This window comes from Euphorbia lathyris, chromosome 6 (assembly GCF_963576675.1).
Source record: "Euphorbia lathyris chromosome 6, ddEupLath1.1, whole genome shotgun sequence".
NCBI classification, from domain to species: domain Eukaryota; kingdom Viridiplantae; phylum Streptophyta; class Magnoliopsida; order Malpighiales; family Euphorbiaceae; genus Euphorbia; species Euphorbia lathyris.
In genome coordinates, this window is record NC_088915.1 from 59,659,815 (window position 1) to 59,666,352 (window position 6,538).

General features: G+C 33.9%; 1 non-coding gene across 1 annotated transcript; it reads left to right on the forward strand.

Annotated features, from left to right (window-relative positions):
- The first annotated feature begins 4,251 nt into the window (after nt 1-4,251).
- TRNAS-GCU (transfer RNA serine (anticodon GCU)) lies at nt 4,252-4,333 on the forward strand. Its single transcript has one exon. It is a non-coding gene; the product is annotated as a tRNA-Ser (tRNA).
- The last annotated feature ends 2,205 nt before the right edge of the window (nt 4,334-6,538 follow it).

Genomic DNA, 6,538 nt, shown 5'->3' on the forward strand with positions numbered 1-6,538 from the left:
TGCGGTTTTTGCTAAAGGGAAAATTTTTGATAAAAATGCTTGGGCTAATTGCTCCCAAGTCTCAATTGATGCGGCTGGCATATAAGTTAACCATTCTTTGGCTCGATCCTTCAAAGTAAAAGGAAAAAGGCGAAGATTGATTGCTTCTGCAGTCACATTAGTAATTTTAAAAGTGTCGCAAATTTCTAAGAAATTTGTCAAATGGGTGTTAGGATTTTCGTTAGGTAACCCGTAAAACGTTACATTATTTTGCAACATATTAAGCAACGCATGCTTAATTTCAAATTGATTTGCATTGATTTGGGGTCTAACTATACTGTTTGTTACACCGGCCACTCCTGGCCTAGCGTAATCCATAAGTGTGACCATAACTTCTGGCTCGGTAATTTTAGTTTTTATTGGGGTTTGGTTTTTCTTTTTCTTTTCTTTCTTGTTCTTTTTAAGGGTTCTTTCAATTTCTGGGTCAATAGGATCTGGTGACGTGCCCGAACTTCGAGAACTGCGTATGAACTTGAAATTTCGCACGAACCGAAACTACCTACAAAACAGAATTTGAAAAATAAATATGTTAGTAATTGAAAATAATTAAAAATATAAAAGTTTGAATAAGTATGAATAAACCTAGATTCGTAATAAAACACGAAAAATTTAAAATTTTGTCAAAAATTTTGGCGTATCCCCGGCAACGGCGCCAAAAACTTGTTGAGCGATTTCTGCAAGTGCACAGTATACGCTTGTAGTAATAAAAGATATCGATCCCACAGGGAACGCTTTTTTTAACAAAACTTATTTACAATCGGTTAAATTTACTTTTAGGTTTATGATATGGAAAAATCGTTTAATCGGTTTTGGTTTTGAAATAGCTAGAATAAGAATTAGATTAGAATATGAAGATGTTAGAAAATATCTGATTTAAGATTGAATTTGCAAAACAGGAACGTTTTAGTACTTTAGAAAAGTAAACAGGTATATTTGTTTGCATTAAGCAAAGAAACAACTTTAAACTTTGTACGAATTATAAGGATGAAATAAATGACGGAACCTCTAATTAATTGGCTTTGAACGCGACAAAACCCTTATTCGGGATAATTGCCCTTAACCAAATTAAAACTCTACCGAGATAATAATTTGCCTAAGTGTTCAACAAAGTTTCCTTGTAAAGATTTTGGATTAAATACGTTTTAATGAAAACACCAGCATCAATCCACTTCGGCTCATTTACCAAAGTGCTGCATAAAAATCTATCGAATAGAACGGACTTTATTAGATGAAATATAAATTGATACAAGTTTACAGAGAACATGGAGCATTGAATTCTTCGACGGCGTGCAAGTGAACGGGTTGTCAATCCTTTCCTTGGGTTTCGTTCGAGTTTGTCAGGCTCAGGGGGCGAATCCTCTACTCAATCTTCTCGCTGAATCTTCGTAATAGAGACTGGGTCGGTCTACTACCAAAATGAAAACTAAACTGGAACAATGTCTAAACGCTACTGAATTTGTTATTAATTTGTAAACAATGTGTGTACATCATATTGCTTTGAACAGAAACGAAATCTAATTTCTGAATCACTTGATTCGGAATTTCTACATAAATTCTACACTAATTTCTTTCTTCTACACATATCACATTATATCATTATTTTCTTCAACTCTCCATCAACTCTTTATTTATAGATGTTGAAGAGTCTTGATCGAAGTGTCGTGTCCGTTTGTGAAGGATCGTGTCCGCTGCGAAAGGACGTCTTTATCCACCCGAACGATCGCATTTCGTCGAAAACGAAAGTGTGTAACTAGGCTTCTGAAATCTCCTGCTCGTACCGAGAATTATCAAATTCACTACCGAGAATGGGGGAGCATCAATTGTACGTCGGACGAAGGGTAAAATGGCTGAAGGACGCGTGTCGCGACCGTGAAAAGGGGAAGCCGCGGTCGCGGTACGGAGCATTTTTCATTTTTTCGCTCTCGTTCGTGTCCTCGACTTGGCGTTATTAATTTTCGTCGTCTTCGACTCCTTTTGTAGGGATTTTCTTCTATTTTCGAGCTCTTTTTACTCCTATTTGGATTTTACCAAAATTTTATGTACCTTGCATGAAAGAAACATATTCGAGAGTAAAAGTATTCTAAACAGGTATGAATAGCATAAATTCGTAGCAATATTGATGTAATTATTGATAATATTTTAGGTATATTTTGGGCTTAACAATTTTGATCATTCAGATTCTTGGATCTGAACCTTAATTTGTAATTTTGTTTTATGTGTTTGTTGCTTTCTTCATTATAATTTTGTCTTGCCTCATTTAATCATGAGTGAGTAACTCCATAAACAGGTATGCAACTGGGCGGAAATAGGTAAAAGGGCTGGTTAACTTCCCTCTAAACTCATTAAGTATATTTGGCTTGTCTGTTCAATGAGCAATTAACGCTAAATAGGACTAGCTAACCTGTTTTTTAGTAGAGCAATTACGAGGAGACTCTCTTTGCAAAGATGAACTTTCATTGAGCATATTTAATTATAAAACGGAGATGTAATTAATTAAATGTTAAGGGTTTTAATTGTTCCAATTAAATGCTTTTCTGTTCTTAAAGCTTAAAGATATATTGATTTCAAGGAGACTTATTTTGATTGTTTTTAAAGAACGTTAGGAACAAGGGACACCTGACTCAACTAATTTTTGTGAAAGATACTTTAAGCCAAAGCTGTTTCTACTTAATGAACAAAGAGTGAAGTGCCTGTTCTCTGTCATTTATGTGCATGATGTATGCTTGTTCCTTTCACATCTGAAGTCAAATTCATTTTCTTTGATTGCTTTAATATTTCATTGTATCAAACCACACCACAACTCAACTTAAGCGATTTGTTACTCTTGAAACTTGGCTATACTCATCTTTATAAGTGTTTAGGTGTGCTTGTTCTATCCTCGTGGAGACGATATCGTACTTATCATTATATTACTTGTACTTAGTGTACTTGCTAGTGTTCATATATTAGGACAACACCGATTTTAAAGAAATTTCTAGAAAAAAAACTAAAAAATTAAGACAATTTTAATATATAGATTTTCAAGATATTTGTATTTATGTGATTATATTTTTTACCTACTTAGTTTGTAGTTTAAAATTAATAAAGATTAGTATATATAATTTCTTGTATTTTGTGTTGTGTATTAAGTGTGAGAATAAAATCATGTATAAAATGAGTAGTGTAGTAATTGAATTTTTTTATAACAAAAGTTCTAATTATATTGGCGAATATAAGATTTGTTGGTTGGAGGGCCAAATTTATAAAATCAGTAGGAGTTTGAATTTGTGATACAAACTCGGTTTGGTTGATTGATAGATTTATTAGACCAAAAGTAAAGTAACTCGGTTTTTGAAATACTTTGAAAAAAGAAATACAAAATCAGTAGCAATTTGAATTTGTGATACAAAGGTATCAATGTTTGGTAGGAATGAGTTTTAGGTATGGATGGTAAAATTTTAAGGTATTAGAGCATCTCCAAGAGACTCTTAGTTCACTCTCTAAAAATAATATAAATAATTGACTCTTAGTGATTTAAGAGTGACTAATTAATTCCATCTCCAACAATACCCCTTATATTCACTCTCTATTTATTATTTTATTATTAAAGTTATTAACTATTATTATATTAACCAATAGTGTAATGAGAGAGACTCTTTAATAAAAAATAAAATAAGGAGACACTAAGGTGTGGAAAGAGACTATCTATTAATAGAGAGGATGTAGAGGCTCTTAGTGATTTGAGGAGCCACTAAGAGGCTGTTGGAGTTGATTTTTTACTCTCCCTCCTTACATTTTGACTTAAGAATCAATTTAAGAGGTTGTTGAGATGCTCTTATGTATCTACTCGGGATGATTCAAATCATGTATAAAAAGAAATATGATGCAAAAAGAATTCATGAAGAGTATGAAATCAGAATGGAATTTACTCGCCATATTTAGAGGAAAACGAATTAATTGTTTTTTTAGTATGTTTTAATTTGTTTTCAATTTGAGTTATTTAAAATATTTGAATGTTTGAATTTGTTTGTTAAATTGGTGAATGAATTAAACTTATGGAATATTTATTTTATTTATTTTTATTTATTATTAACGGATAAAAGTACATACAAATTCAATGGAATGAGAATAAGATTAAAAAAGTATACTTATAGTATAATGACATAAGACATCACATGTATTTTAAAAAACAATTGGTTATATTAAAGTTTGACTTGCTCAATCTAACACCTTGTGGCTTTGACCGAGTGGTTAAGGCGCTTGCTTGCTAAGTAAGTGGGGTTTCCCCACGTGAGTTCGAATCTCACCGGCCACGATTTATCTCATTTTTTTTTAGATTTTTCAATCTCTCTAACACAATCAACCTTTTTTAAAAAGGTTCAGAATGAAATGATCGGAAATTAGGAAGTATTGGGAATGACATTTGCCAAGTCCTTGACGTCTAGATGCAGAAATTCATGGTAAGTACACGTACCAAACATTTGCCATTGATGCATATTAGAAATGTTATGGTATACACTTTGAATTTGTTTTGTCAAAACCATTTTTTGGAAATCATCTTAAAACAAAATTTAAAAACATTTTTCATTGATGCATATTACAAACGTTACGATATACACTTTGAATTTGTTCTATCAAACCATTTTTCAGAAATAATCTTAAAAGAAAATTCAAGAAATTTGTTTGAATTAAAGATATCATAGTTAAAACTTCATTTGTTTAGTGATGAAAAATAACAAGAATGCATCAAGTTAAGTAAAATAAATGAAAGATATAAAAGAAAGCAAAATGTAATTTGCCTCTCTTGAATTTTCATTGCTTTATGAATAGAAAATCACTATAAATATTGGATTATTAATCATTTAAGTTTCAATAACATTTGGCTTCATCACTAATAATAAGTATTAAGAAAGCATTACCGACGTGTGTCTCTCTCGGAAGAAAGCGTTGCACGTTTAGGGTGAACAAAAACCTTATCGCTGCTCGTTCTCCTCTAGTGTGGGTGGTCACTCTGTCGAGTGTCTCAGGCAGGGCTTTGGGGGTTGTTATCGTTCGGTGTTTGTTAGGGAGTGGTCGTCTGGAGATCGGTGTTGTTGTAGCGGCTATTCCGAAATAGAGTGATGGCTTTTGTCTAACGAGGAAGGTTAGTCGTTGGTGTGCGGTTGGGTAACGGTTGTAGAGGGGATTTTTTTTTGTTTAATTTTGTGTGGTTATTGTCTTGAAAATTTGTTCATTTTGATTCTTGTTGTCTTGGAGATTGTTGTTCTTAAAGCCACAATGCTTTGATTCTGAGTTTGGGGGTTTTTTTTGTCTCGCGAGGGAGGAGTGTGGTGTTGAAACACCTTTCCACATAATTTTAATTTGACAAAATTGTTTAAGTATAATTGAAATACATATTCTAAACACACTAAGTTTAAATGCTTTGATTTATTCTACTAATGTGTTTGTTCAATGTTGAGTTAAATTGTTTATAAGACACAAGAATTAAAAGGCCCAAGCCCAATACAAGTGTCAAAGCCCAAGTCAAACAACTCAGTAGAGCTCGGCCCGCGTTAGCCAAAACGATGTCGCTGTGTACAAAACGCAACTCAGCAATCGAAGGATTTGGAAGACCTTCGGGAACAACTTCAAGAGGAAGCTGCTGAGTAGATTCGACAAACGTACAAGACAGCAGCTGGCTAAGGAAAACTTCCAGACAAAGTATTTCCACTTCGGGTAAAGTTTAGACGACACAGTATGCTGTCCAGTTGACTTTACCATAAGTAGTGAGACATTCTACTGAGCTGACCGAGGACAGAAGATACACAAATCTGATTGGCCGAGTGTTCTGAGCAAGTCAGGATGACAACGACAGGAAGCCGTTTCCCTCCAACGGTTATTTCGAAATTCGAAATGACCGATGCACAGACGTCTCTATAAATAGAGTGCCATCAGAAGCTTCAACACTTACAGAACTTGATCAAGCCATTACGCTGACCAAATCTCTACGCAAAGTTCTGCAAGCAAAAAGCAAAGCAATCTTACACTGCATTCAATATCTTTTGTGTAAAAGTCTAGAGTGATTATTCAATCATCTAAGGTGTCTTAGCAAATCATTGTTTAGGACAAACACTTATCATTTCTAGAGATTAGAAAGGAGAGGCTGAGTACTCGGTTATAGTACTCAGCAAGAGATTAGGATTGAGTAGAGGTATAGAGGAAGGTACTCTTGTTATACTCAGTTGCTAAGATTGTAAAAGGTTTGAGGCTCTACCTTTAAAGAGCTCAGTAGAGGATTTGAAATCTCGGAACGTGTTCCGGGGACAGGACGTAGGCTTAGAAGAAGCCGAACCTGGATAAATCTGCTGAGTAACGTATTTCTTACCTTAAACTCCTTATATATATTTCTTGCTTAAATAACCAAAACTGACCAAGTAAAAAGGTCAAGCTGAGTTGTGCGCATCGAACATCTGAGCTCAGGAACAAACTTTAAGTGCTATCTCCTTACTCAAGTCAAGAAACTGACCTAGTCACCAGTTGA